Genomic DNA, 14,993 nt, shown 5'->3' with positions numbered 1-14,993 from the left:
GAAAGAAACAGATCAGATTCCACTGGAATTTGCAAAAGTATATTATTTCATTCCCTTGTATTAAGTAATTATCAGAATTATGGAAATGAAATTAGCAAATATGAAGCAATAATATCCAATTAGCCTCATAGTGAAGAAAGACATGTTATCTCTCTCTTAGTTTTCTGCATCTTGCAGAAAAAAAAATTACTACTACTACTACTACTACTATTATTGTTGTTGTTGTTGTTGTTGTTATACTTTCCTTGAAGGCTCTCAAAGCAAATGGAAAACTGCAACTTATTTACAGAAGCAATGGTGCACCTCTTGCACTAAGAGATGTTACTATCTATATATTCTCAAACTCCTGAATATTTATCCCTGATTAACCAACCTTCTCTCATTACAAACACATTTATTAGACATAATCTAGGGAATTCATTCAGGGTACCTAACAATCATAAATAATAAAAATAAAAACATCAGGCAACATATAATTACTCCTGCTAGATGAAGAAACTGTGGGAATTCCCATTTATTTAATGTCTAAAGTGCCCAGTGACATGTACTGTAGGTAGGTAGATCACTGCCCACTATGTAAATCAGACCACGAAATCAACCCTACAGTTGGTATACAACTACTTTTATTGAGATTGGGTATAATAATAAAATCTTACAAGTCTGATTTTGCTGTATCTCCTCCTCCTCCTTATAGTTCAGTGAATTAGGAAGGTTTCTGTCTGAGGCATCTCTGAATATTCTGGAGTTTAGAAATGCTGTAGCCCTTGTTGCCTTGCAACAGACTTTCCATATCTTCATCAAGGTCATCTTCCTTACTCTGTATGCATGCACTTTCATTATGTATGCAGTAAATACATGTCTGTGTAGGAGTAAATGCTAAGACTATTCAGAGACTACCCAACCAGCTTTGTGGCTGGATCCTCACATTGGAAGATAACTCAGTCTGCCTTGTGTTGGCCTGCAGGAGAAGCAACTCATCCTGACTCATTCTCGATTATGAAGCATTATTTGAGAAAACCAGAACTCCATCTCCCCTTATCTAACATAGAAAAAGAAGCAAAATATTGCCTGTATGCCTACAGCTTTTTAAATATTCCATTGAGGTGTGAAGAAAAAGATGCAGGGCAGTTAGAAATCAAGCTTTCAATTTCATAGAATTTAGTGCAGGCAATCTTGAATTAAATTTCTTTGTAATCTTCATCGCTAACCACTCATAACTTTTTAAAAATAATAATAATGTCATGAGAATGGGATAAAGTGTACAGGTGCCTTATAAGGGGATGAAGCATACTAAATTTAAATAAGAGTTACTCACAGCTTCTCAAGCTAACATGCATTTTGATGGTAGCAACTTTTTACTATAGTTCTACAGTATTTCCAGTTCCCCTTTTTCCAATAAGAGCTCACCATTTCTCCTCAGCCTCAGTCTGTCCAGTGACACTCTCTAATATATAAATACAAATAGCCATCAATCAGTGAGGACAAAAGATGACAGTTGACAAATGTTGCATGCAAGGACAAAAGGTAGGAAGAAGTTGGGTGTATGGAAGACTATATTGACTATATTTTAATAGTTAAAAAAGAAGATAGTAATAAATAAAGAATTATTTTCAGAGAAGGCAAAGGAACAATGAAGCAGGACTAAGTAAAAAGACTTAGAACAATTGAAAATTGTCATTAGACAAAGTAAAAGATTGGAAGAAGAATGAAATAAGGGAAGGGAATGACAGGGAAAGGAGAGGAATGCAAATTATAGAAACAGAAGCCACCTGAGTGGCTTTGTCTGATCTTAAATGTTAGTTGAGATGTTGTAAGACAGGAAGAGAACAAGGGATAGATTATCTGTCTCTTCCTGAAGTTCCTCCATGAAAACATGCATATATCCCATTTTGGCTTCAGGGTGATTTATAGTAAAGGAGATGGAAAATAAGATAGAGGGATTAAGAATTCAACCTCACATTGCTATTTGTTCTCCAAATTGCCAAACAAACTGCTTTATCATTTTTGTTTAAATGCCTCATGGGTCTACATTACATATCTTTGGTAGTAAGGTCTTCTACAGTCTCCAAATATGAACACTCCAGAGTTATGTACAAAAAAAGTGACAAATGTATTTATTAATGGCACACTGCTGAACAGTTAAACAAGACAGGCCATTAAGCACATATATTTATGTGCTATTATTATTGATTGGGTATAAAGCTACAAGTTATTTTACTCATATATGTCATAGTATTGAAATTAAGATTGAGAAATCTAGATTGCATTAAAGGAAAGCCATAGAAAAACAGAAAGTGGCCTGTTAGCCCAAATGATGTGAAGAAAACAATGCTGATATGGAAAAAAAATGAATTCTTTTAACAATCCTCCTTGTTGGTTCCATTTTATGTTCTTTATTCAAATAATAAAGATCAGGTAGACTTTTTTTTTTCCAGGAAGATTCCATAGATTCCTATGTCCAAAGGTAAAGTCACTTTTAAATTGAACTGGGAAAGAGGGAATATTTAAAAACAAACAAAAATCACTTTGATCTAAATTTTTTGAAGCATTAGCAGATGAGCCTTGACAACAGTGACAGGATGAACAAAGACAAGCATCCAAATAGAAGAAAGATGATGAGGAGGAAGAAAATCCTCTCTGAAACTTGTTGCTACTGCTACAGAAAATATTTATATTTATTGTAACTCTATTAGAAAATTTACTATAATAGTTATATATTATTATAAATGTATATCAAGGGAAAGGCAACAAGAATGAAAGCAAAAACAACAGGATGAATTTGTTAGGTGTGTATTAGAAGGTGGGTAGCAGAATCCTGATTCAATAAAATGGTATAAAAAATGACAATGAGCATCATTTGGTGAGTGCAGGCAGAAGAGCGTAGACCAGATTTTGTCCTCAGAAGAACATTGAGATGTATTTGAATGTGCAAAAGAAATGTTATTGCATATTTGTTGACTTAAAATGAACAGGCTTATATGGAAAGTTACATGCAAATGTGGAAACGAAGATTGTTTTTTGAATGCGATAAGAGTGGAAATAAAGTATGCATGAGAATAAATAGAATGCTTAGTGGATGGTTTAGAACTGAGCAGGAGTAAGTCAAAGCTGTATGATGTCCCCTTGGTTTTTAAAATTTATTTATGAATAAATGTATATGGAATGAGGGTGATGTTAGAGATATTTTTGTTGTGGATGGGTACCTTGGTATACTTTTCTATGCATATAATAACGTGTTGCTGTTTGAGGATCCAAATGATTTGAAGCAAATGTTAAATAGTTTGTATGATGCAACAAGGAATATGGATCTGCATATTAATATACCAAAGAGCAAGGTAGTTGGGGTTGACTTGGAAAATGAAATAAAACTTGAATGCATGTTGTGATGTCACAGGGATGTACATGGATGAAGCATTGCACTGTTGGGATGCTCATTTCATTCTATTGATCAAATTATTATACTGTGTGGATGTCTCTGGTAAAACAAGAAGAGATAGGACTGAGAATGGACAGGTTCTAAATGAAGGTGGATGGTAAATAAAACTGAATAGCTAGTATGAAAATAGTGCATTGGGAGGTTTGGTCATATTGTGAGAATCCACGTGTCATGGATTGCTCAGACCCAGATGATGACACCGACAATGAGCAGCCAGTTCCAGAGTTGATGGACAAACCTGCTGCCTGAGGAGCTGCAGGTAGAGGAGGTGGGCTGAGGAGGTGGGTTGCTTGGTAACCAGCAGGCACAGCTGCTACCAGTCTCTGAAGATGAAGAATCTGAACTGCCACCCTCTCCCAGGCCACCTTCCTCCCATGGAGGAAGCAAGGGAGGCTCCTAGCAAGAAAACACTGGGGCTGCTTCTCTTTAAAAAGAGCAGCAAGTTCAAGCCTCTCTGTTTGCAACCACAGCTCATTTACTCAGGCTCTGTGTGCCTTGACTCCCAGTTTGAAACCCTGTGACTTTGACTCTGGACTGACAAACCTTCTAAAACCTTTGGATCCCTGGACTCTTGTGCCTGCTGTTTTGGATTGGAACTCTTTTAAGGCAAGCTTGTTGGACTTTGGAGGACTTGTTTCTCCACCTTGTGTGTGTTTGCACTCACATTTCCTTTCCCACTTGTTTATTTATTTCACAAAACCTACCAGTAAAGTCTGCAACCACCTTTCTGTGTGCTTGGCCTGGGACAGGACAGTATGAGGATTACTTTGTAAAACAAATACATGAAGAAGAGTGAGTAGGTAAATGGAAAGGAAACATGGAGAAAATCAGATGGATGAGAAGATGGGGAGGAGAAGCCTGAAGAATAAAAGGTAATGTATGAAATGGTGTATGGAGATGGTGGAAGCAAGGATATTTTCAAGGACAGAAAGGTATAGTGAATAATGTTGGTGTAAACAACTTTTACCTTTGTTCCCTTTCTTTTCCTTTCTTGGGTCTTTGGTTTATGATTTCTTATTCTTTTTCTGTGTTCTTCAGAAAATTGCTTATCTTGAAAGGAAATAGCATGATCGGTATATGTGTATCTCACTATACTTATTATTGCAGCATCAGCGTACATGGCAATTTGCAGAGCTTCCCAAGCTCTTGTTTCCTGCAAGATTACAGAAACCTTTCTCCACTGATAATCTCTAGAAGTGTTGAGTGAATCTTCAACAGCACTATTTGCAAGGTGCTAAACTGAGGAAGGTTAGCATATAATCTAAGTGTAAATTAGAGAAGATTATTAATATATAAATTGGATATAAATCCAATAAAGCAGGGAAGCAGATGAGGATTGACTTCTATCTCCCACTGCAGAGATAACACAAAATGTGAGAAACAGATCTACAGCTTCAGGATCCCTTTCACCCCAAGGAATATGACAACACAAAAGCCAGTAATAAGATAGACCTCTTCCCCAACTTTCCAAAGCTTCAGCCCAGGTCACTTTCTGGAGCAGGGAGGTAGAGATAACTTCCTGGAACAAATCTCCTGTGTCCCCCACAACTACATTACTCAACCTTTCCATGAGGTCTGCCTTTCATCTTCAGAAACTCTGATCTTTATACTGCAACGACTTAATGACATTGCAGTCAAGGTGGACAGCTTCCAAGAAGCCCTTGATCTGCAAATCCTCCAATGGCAATCAGGGGCTTAAAAAGGCAGCAGAAGCTGGCCACATTGGCATTCTGGCAGCCTGTCCTATAATGTCAACAGAGCATCCAGAAGCAGTTGTTGCAGCCAACTACTGTTATGTGCTACAGAAAAAGCAACTCCTCCTAGAAATCCATCAGAATCAGAGATGGAACAGATTCACACAAATGAGCAAATTCATATGGGAGACTCATCACATCCAAACTGTCAGAGTGTTTAAGGACAAGTTAGTCCCTGACCTCAACAGTGGGATAGTGACAAATGGTCTTGACCCTGCAGGTAAGAGCCATAAAAACCTATGTTCCACATGCAGTAAATCTGCCAATCATGCCAAGACCAAAGAGCATAAGCACACTTCAGGGGAGGAAGTTAAAGCTATAAGCACAGAACTCATTAATCTGAGAAAAAAAATCTAGCAGACATCAAAGCAACAATTCTGACACACTCTCCCAGTGCTGCTAGTGATATGGAAGTCCAGCACCAACTTAATAAATCTGCCCCATTGAACTTCTTACCTTCTAAACCATCTCACTATCAGGTTCGGTCAGCACGGGGCTTCGGGGAAGCTCGCAGCCAGACCACGCGAACTCCACCGGCGGCAGCTAGCGAGGGAAAGAGGAACTGAAAGCGCCGCTAATTAATGGGCCACCTGCACCCAGCCAAACAGGAAAACCGCAGCGGAAGTTTTAACTATACACTGATAACGGCGTGAGCCAACAATGAACGGGGCCGCAGGCAGCGAAACAAGATCGCCGCACAACACAGAACCCTCGGGCTTGCACGTAACCGGGGGGGACCAACCCAAGCCGGAGGGGGACTGCCAATCAGGGACAATGGACCCTGACCGAACCTGCCATCATGGACAATCAAGAGGGATTATTGGGGGGCCGATAATCCGCAGCAGTAACGTGATCGCGGGGCGGAAAAAAGCACGGGAAGGGGGGAATATAATGAGTGATGCAATTGTACCAAGCCAGTCCTGGCTTTGCTTGTGACTGCTACGTTACGCATGAGTAAACCTCTTTTGTGAACCACATGTGTCACGGGAGTTTCTCTGTCGAACGGGGCAAACCTTACATAAAGCCAGGACTCACCGTTAGTACTACCCGGTGCCACCGAGGAGCGTTTCCCTTTCTAATACAGGCATGACCAGCGACGAGGAATCCGTGGGTCAGCTGGAGCACGAGGAACCCGGACTCGAGGAGGGACGGTCAGAGCCACCCGGGAGCGACGGGACAGTGGCCAGGGCCGGGAACCCTCCAACGGAGCGGTGGTCGATGTATGTGAACCAAGGGCCAGACAGCTCAGGCGTCACGATGACCCGGGGTTCGGGGGCCCAGAACCGCAAGTAGGACGAGAAGCTCGCCCGACTAGAGGAGAGGGTCGAGCGGCGCCTAGACGCCGTGGAGGCGATGCTCCAGACCTTGCTACAGAGCGCGGGACCATTGGCGGTGAGCGATGGCACGAGCAACAGGGGTGGCAGCCCGGCACCCCAGCCGGCACCGCCCATGATGCCCCGGTCGGTGGACCGACGGGCGGCGGACGCCCTGAGACTTCGAGGCATCACCGGGAAGTTCTCAGGGGACCCTGAACAGCTGCCGCACTTCTTGACGCATGTCAGGGGTTTTATGCAGAGGGGTGGTCACCTATTCGCTAGGGACGAGGATAGAGTATCCTACGTGGCCGAGCTGTTAGACGGCCAAGCGGCTAGCTGGGTGATCGGACTATACGACGCCAACGCGGTGGAACTGCGGAGTTTCCCCGACTTCATGCAGGCGCTCCGGGACAGATTCGAGGACACATTGAGCACCAAGCGGGCTGAAGATGACATCCTGCAGTTCAGACAGCGGGACAAGTCGGTATCGGAGTACGCCCTGGAGTTCCGGAGGTTGGTAGAGAAGCTCACGGACTGGCCGGAGTCCCTGAGGGTGAAGTATTTTAAGAGGAGGCTCAATCCGGAGATCCTGGAGCGGGCACTGGGACGGGATGACCCGTCCACAGTGAAAGATTGGATCTGGCTAGCCGGAACGGAGGAATCGGCGTGGCGGCAGATTCAACAAAGCGCGAGGCGACGGGACCAGACGAGGGACCGGCCAAGGGAGAGACCCCCAGAGGAAAGGCGGAGCAGTCAGCGGCAGTCCACTGGGGGACGAGAGGCAACCAGAACCCCGAACCTGTGCTTCTGGTGCGGAGGCAGAGGCCACCGAGCGGGGCAGTGCCCGACGGAGCGGGAAGGAGCCTCACCACGGCCCGAAGTCAAGCCCCTGCGTCCTACCGGAAAAAGGGCCGGCGACTGACCGTGGAAGAGTGCAGTGGCGGCGGTGACCGAAAGAGGACAGATGGGGTGGTCGACCTGGAGACAGCATCCTCCGGAGAGGACTCGGAGCTGGCGGGAAACGAGGCGCGCTCGCACTGAACAGCGTCCCAGTGCGAGCAGGGGAACCGAGGCGCACGGATCCAATCGGGGATGAGGACTGCCCTCCGTTCCGGGTGAGGATACACATCCGGGGGGTGAGATCTGGAGGGGAGGCACAGCTGCGGGCGCTGCTGGATTCAGGCTGTACCCACTGCTTGATGCACCCAGCTGTGGTCTCGGGACTCGGACTACAGCTGAGGCGCCTCCGGGATCCCATTGCATTCAGCCAGCTAGACGGCTCGCTGGCAGGGGGGGGTCCAGCTCAGTATTACGCCGAGCTGGTCCAGATGACGATCGGGAGCCACTGGGAAGAACTAAGATTTGTGGTGGTCCCAGTGGCCAACTACGCGGTGGTGCTCGGCTTGGCGTGGCTGCAGCGACGGAACCCACGGGTCGACTGGACGGCGGAGGCAGTGCGATTCGGGGTCGACAGGCCGGCGGAGTGCGACAGCAGAGGGGATCGGGCCGTGGCGACGGGCGCGACCGCAACCACAGACGGGCAAGTGGAGGATCCGAGGCACAGGGAAACGAGACGAGAGCAGACGGAGTCCGAGACCCGGCCGGCAACAGCAGCAACAGCAGCGCCGGAACCCCGGAGACTTGCAACGATCCCGAGGTGTGGGAAGGCAGCGGCGACTGGCGGAACAACTGCAAAACGAGGGACAGAGTCCGGGGAACCCACAACGAGCGGTGGAATCCCGAGGCAATATCGAGACCTGGCGGTGGCGTTCGGGGAGAAGGAGTCCGACCAGCTCCCTCCACACCGACCCAGTGATTGCGCCATCGAGTTAGAGCCAGGGGAAACGCTGCCCAAACCGAAAATGTACTCCCTGTCAATGAGGGAGATGGGGGCTCTGCGGGAGTTCATAGACAAGAACCTAGTGCGGGGATTCATCCAACCCGCGAAGTCACCATTAGCGGCCCCGGTACTATTCCGGGAGAAGAAGGATGGCTCGCTCCGGATGTGCGTGGACTACCGGGGGCTGAACGCAATCAGCACCGAGTACAAATACCCCCTCCCCCGATGAAGGACTTAATGTCGCACCTATCTAAGGGGAGGGTGTTCACAAAACTGGACTTGCGCGAAGCTTACTTTAGGGTAAGGATCTGCGCAAAAGATGAGTGGAAGACGGCGTTCAACACGCCGCTCAGAAGCTACCAATTTTCCGTGATGCCGTTCGGATTAAAAGGGGCTCCAGGGGTGTTTATGCAGCTAATAAACGAGGTGCTGCACGACCTACTCTACCGGGGCGTCCTGGTCTACCTGGACGACATCCTCATCTACACCGAAACCCTGGCGGAGCACGTGAGCCTGGTGCGCACGGTGCTCCAGAGACTGCTGAAGGCGCAGCTGTACGCAAAGCTATCAAAATGCGAGTTTCATCGGGAGCAGCTGGACTACCTCGGCTACCGGATATCCAGTCGGGGGATTGAGATGGACCCGGCGAAAGTAAAAGATGTTCTGGGCTGGGAAGCGCCGCGAACCCGGAAGCAACTTCAAAGCTTCTTGGGGTTTGCGAACTTCTACAGACAGTTTATCCCGAACTTCGCCCAAATCGCCCTTCCCCTGACAGACTTGCTAAAAACCAAGGGCACTGGAAAACCCCCCAAGCCCAGCATGACACTCGCATGGACTGCGGAATGCCAGGGGGCGTTTGAGGAGCTAAAACGGCAGTTCACAGCGGAGCCGATCCTGCACCATCCCGACCCAGATCGGCGGTTTATCATACAAGTAGATGCGTCAGACGTGGCAATGGGGGCGGTCCTGCTCCAGCCCAGCCTGGAGGGGGCCATCCACCCATGCGCCTACGCCTCCCGCAAATTCACAGAGACAGAGAGAAGGTGGATGGTGTGGGAGAAAGAGGCGTACGCCGTCAAGTGGGCGCTAGCCACGTGGAGGCATCTATTGGAGGGGGAAGCTGAACCATTCGAGGTGTGGACGGACCACAAGAACCTCGAGGCCCTGAAGGCCCCGCGTAAGCTATCCCCCAAACAGGCGCGGTGGTCCCAATACTTCGGGAGGTTCAGGTTCACCCTAAAACACATCCCTGGGAAGCGCAACTTCCTAGCAGACGGGTTGTCTCGCATGCCCCAGCACGCCAGCCTACGAGAGGAGATCGTGGACTCCATCATCCCTGCCAGCAGGCTGGCTGCAAAGGCAGTGACCCGGAGCCAGACCAATGGGGAGCGACGGGACGCGGCGCCTGAGGTAAAGCAAGGGTCTGCGGAGGCGGCAGAGCGGGACGCTTGGCTCAAGCAAAACCGAGAAGCGCTAACCAGCCAAGAGGGTTTGTGGTGGCACGAAGGGAAGTTGTACGTACCCGAGGGGTGCCGACGGGGGGTCATGGAAAGAGCCCACGACAGCCGGAACGTGGGGCATTACGGCTTTGTGAAGACGCTCCACTTAATTCGGCGGCAGTTCTGGTGGCCAACGCTCCAGAAGGACGTGGAGGCATACTCGGGGGGTTGCCCGGTGTGCGCGACGGCGAAAGGGACCAAAGGCAAGCCTAGGGGGTTACTCCAGTCGGTAGCGGAGCCCGACGGCCCATGGCAAGAGATCGCCATGGACTTCATAGTAGAGCTCCCGGAGAGTAAGGGGAAGACCGCCATTTGGGTGGTTACAGACTTATTCTCCAAACAAGCGCACTTTGTAGCGTGCCGGCGAGTCCCCACGGCAGAGAGGTTGGCGAGGCTGTTCGTGCAACATATTTACCAGCTGCACGGCGCGCCCCGACGGGTCGTCAGCAATCGGGGTGGCAACTTCATCGCGCGGTTCTGGAGGGAGTTCCTGAAGCGGGTGGGGACGAAGCAAGCCCTTTCCTCCACGGCGCATCCGCAGATGGACGGAACCACGGAACGCCTGAATGGGGGGCTCGAACAGTAGCTGCGCTGCTACATGGGACACCAACAGGACGATTGGGCGGAGCTACTGCCATTCATGGAAGTAGCATACAATAACGCCGTCCACAAAAGTATCGGCTTTTCTCCATTCAAAGTAGCCACCGGGAAAGACTTCGTCCCCATGCTGGAGTTGCCTCAGCTGGAATCCCAAATCAACTCCCTGGACGCCTGGTTCGCCCAAATCGATGCCACCCGGCGAGCGGCGCACGCCGCATTGCAAAGAGCCAAAGCCGATTACAAAAAACACGCGGACCGCAAGAGACTCCCCGAGGGGCAGTGGAAAGTGGGGGACCAGGTGTATTTGTCAACCAAAAACCTAAAGACACACCAGACATCGAAAAAACTCAGCCCGAGGTTTGTGGGGCTGTTCCCCATTGCAGAGGTCATCAATCCAGTAACCGTCAGGCTGACGCTCCCGAAAAGCCTCGGGAAGATCCACCTGGTGTTCCACTGCAGCCTGCTAAAGCTGCACCAGCCGGGGAACGCCTGGCACAAGGCAGAGGGGGTGCCACCACCCATCATGGTCGGTGGGGAGCAGCATTTTGAGATCAACCAGATACTGGACGCCAGGAGCCACAAGGGGCAGGTCCAGCTCCTAGTGCAATGGAAACATTTTCCCAAGTCCCACAGCGAATGGGTAAGCAAAACCCACATAAGAGCGCCGGACCTAGTACGGGACTTTTACAACAAATACCCCGGGAAACCGAAATATCGGGCAGGGATTTGTTTTCAGGGGGGTGGTATGTCAGGTTCGGTCAGCACGGGGCTTCGGGGAAGCTCGCAGCCAGACCACGCAAACTCCACCGGTGGCAGCTAGCGAGGGAAAGAGGAACTGAAAGCGCCGCTAATTAATGGGCCACCTGCGCCCAGCCAAACAGTTAAACCGCAGCGGAAGTTTTAACTATACACTGATAACGGCACGAGCCAACAATGAACGGGGCCGCAGGCAGCGAAACAAGATCGCCACGCAACACGGAACCCTCGGGCTTGCAAGTAACCAGGGGGGACCAACCCAAGCCGGAGGGGGACTGCCAATCAGGGACAATGGACCCTGACCGAACCTGCCATCATGGACAATCAAGAGGGATTATTGGGGGGCCGATAATCCGCAGCGGTAACGCGATCGCAGGGCGGAAAAAAGCGCGGGAAGGGGGGAATATAACGAGTGATGCAATTGTACCAAGCCAGTCCTGGCTTTGCTTGTGACTGCTACGTTACACATGAGTAAACCTCTTTTGTGAACCACACGTGTCACGGGAGTTTCTCTGTCGAACGGGGCAAACCTTACACTCACACCTCTACCTCTTCTTTGACTCAGACATACAGAAAGCTGTCAGCACACTACTCTGACTTCCTGTGTTATATTTTAAAATGTTGACAAAAAGTTGTGGGGCTCAATCTTACTCAATTTTAGCTACAATAGAACCAACAATATATCCCATGAATCCTAAATACAGGTAGTCCTCACTTAACGACCACAATAGGGACCAGAAAATTGCTTGTTAGGTGGGGCAGTCATTAAGTGAGTCACCACATGACTGGATCCAATTTTACAACCATTTTTATGATGCTCATTAAGCAAATCACCACATCATTAAACAAATCACGTGGTTATTAAACAAATCCAGATTTGCCAATGGACATTTTTGCTGGAATTCACTTAATGACCATGTGATTTGCTGAACGACTGCAGTAATTTGCTTAACAACTGTTGTAAAAAAAGGTTACAAATCACAATCACGTGACCACAGGGGGTGGTGTGATGGTTTGCCATGGTTGTAAGCATAAGTACAGGTTGTAAAGCACTTTTTCCGAGGGCAACATAACTTTGAACTGTTGTTAGAACAGTCATTAAGTGAGGACTACATGTAAATGGATAAATATGGCTTGGCCCATAAATTACTTTCTGAAACGAATTGCAATGAGTTTTCAAAGTACCATGTTAGATAATCCCCTGTCAGAAAAGGTCCTGGTTGTCTTGAGCTTCTTTCTGGTTGTTTGAGTTTCTCTTCCCAGAATTGCCCATACCTATGGCTGCCTTGGCCAAGCATTCCATTCTAATTCTGCATCAAATTATTTTTCACTAACTCTCACAGCAAATGATCTTACATCACTTAGGCTTTTCAAATTGCTTGGATCTTTGTGCTGTAATTTGTTGGGCTGCTTAAGGAGAAGAAAGACCATGTTAAATCTACTTAAGAATAAATTTCCACAAGGATCCTGGCCTCCATATTTTCCACTTGCCCTTTCTTTGCCTTCATCATAGTATATAATGAACTAAAATCTGTAGTCTTCTCTACGTACTCCTACTTGGTACTTTTGACTGCCTAGAAATGTACCTGCATTCCTCTTTTTAATTCCATTTATATATTTAACTTTCCTTTCCCCCTGCTTTACTGATCTCTGTCTCCAGGCTATAGTTTATAATTGCAACAATCTATAATGGCATGGGATTTTTTTGCTCTTAGTAGTTTTGCTCTATATAATCAGTAGTTCTTTTGGCAAACCCTGGTAGGCTAGAAGAGATGTCCAGCCCTTCAATATTGTTGGGGAGTCAGCTCCAGAAGCATTACCTCTTTGACCTTGTTATCCTATTGACCAACAGGAGCAGTGGAATTAGAATTAGCAAGTAAGAGAATCCTTATTTGTTCTTCTCTTTTGCTGTGCTCTGTTTTCCCATTTGGAAAACTATTCGCTTTTGCTTGTTTTCTATAGGAAAATAACTTTTTCTTTCTTTTCCTTACCCTTCAGTCCAAGGATCAAAAGCTCAGAGCATGTAACTTCCTCAGGAAAATTTACTCATGTTCTCTTAATCTATCTATAGTTGATCATTTGCGAAAAGAATATCCGTGAATAATGCTCATTAAAAGGTTTAATCAGTTGGTAGTAGTTTATAGTTTGCAGTTAGTAATCCGTAGTTAGTAATTTGTAGTTAGTAGCCTGTCATTTACACACATATATGTGTGTGGTTGCAGCAAATATGCTGAGGTTCATGAAGCAATTCAGTGTTGCACAGAGGAGCTTGTAGTCTTTCTTCTTCTTTTTTTTTTTTTCCAGTTGTGTGATTCTTCAATTGGAAATGTCAGGGGTTGAATTTGTGCATGAAAACTGAAAGGTGTGTGCTGTACCACTGAGCTATGAAGTATCAAATCCTCAGAATTTCAATTGAGTCATCAAATATTTCACTCTGAATTATTCTCATCTTTTTAAGCGGCTGCTCCTTTATATGGAGAGCCCCACTTATGATTGCTTGTAGACTTATATTCCATTAATCTCACCATAGCACATCCCTGTTTTGTAAATAGAACTAGTCCAGCTTTATGCTTTATTAAAGATATGTTTCTTTGATACTTTTCTTGCCTTTGATAAGGCTTTTGGGGCGGGGGATTTTACAGATCATGTGTGATGGGTAAAAGTATATGATTTCCTCTTTGGAGGTTTCAAAGGGATCTTGGCTCTTAAAGCAAAGTTTCACCACCTTCAACCTTAGGCCACTACGAAGACAACTTAAACAACCATTCCTTGTATGTTAATTTATTACACCTTCATATTTTATCAGCCATGAACCCTTCCTTTTCTCTAAGTTCAAGTTCCCTTAGCAGGATGTCTTAACCACTTGTATTTGCAAATGCTAGAAATTGTCAGTCAAGTTTGCAATACACCATCTCTCTTTTGTGACTAACCTTAATTAAGCTGTTCCTTTCCTCTTTCTAGGTGGAAGTATCAAACTACATAGTCATTCTTTTAAGTGTGAATTTTTCTTAGCTTCTCTTCTTCAAGAAACCTTAAATCTCATATCTTGTTCAAAACCTACCATCAGCTTTTCACCAATATAACACACTTTCCCGCAATGCCAACATGATTAAGATCCTGCTTTTCACAGCTGGTTTCTAATTCTTATTTACTATTCAATTCTCATTATAATTTATATGCTTATCTGTGCTTGCTGATTGTGCCCTAACATTAGGCATGGAAGTAAGATGGTTTGCCTCTGATTTACATGACTACATTAATTGCACGGTAGAAATTGGGATGGGAGCAATGAACTTCAAATAAACCCCAAACATAATAATTGCAGGCCAAATTTAGATATCATTATGCATTCTACAGAAAAACCTATTTTGAAAATAGCTTTCTTGATCTTATAATGGGCCTGTTATTAGATGAATAGCATTCCATGCTTTCGGTAAGTCTTCATATATATCAATTTCTAAAAACTTAAAGGAAGAAATATTAACTGTCTAACGTAGCATGTTTTTGAGCTACATCTTTCCACTCCCATCAGCTACAGTAAATGCCAAAGTCATAGACCAGATGGGGTCACCCTACTATGGTGAAGCATTTGTATTTGAAAAAAAGGTTCATATCAATGGTTATTTACATATTAAAAACCCACAATCCAGTCAAATGGGTGATTAGCGTTTAAGCATTAAGGAAAACAACTTTGTTTCTCAACTTTCTAGAGTGCTGTGAGAGGTGATCTAGTTGTGTGATTATATCAGCTGAAAGGTTAGGGAGCAATTTCAACCCATTTTTTTTAAACAA

The 14,993-nt window shown here is 46.2% G+C and overlaps 1 pseudogene; it reads left to right on the top strand.

Moving 5' to 3' along the window:
* The first annotated feature begins 6,447 nt into the window (after window positions 1-6,447).
* Window positions 6,448-14,993, top strand: part of LOC148213550 (G patch domain-containing protein 4-like) — a 65,631-nt pseudogene continuing 57,085 nt past the window's right edge.

This window comes from Python bivittatus, unplaced genomic scaffold, assembly GCF_059951505.1.
Source record: "Python bivittatus isolate LINGU-HERP-01145 unplaced genomic scaffold, Pbiv_v1 ctg000980_np1212, whole genome shotgun sequence".
NCBI lineage: Eukaryota > Metazoa > Chordata > Lepidosauria > Squamata > Pythonidae > Python > Python bivittatus.
Note: the sequence above shows the minus strand (reverse complement) of the source record. Positions and strands in the feature narration are given on the sequence as shown.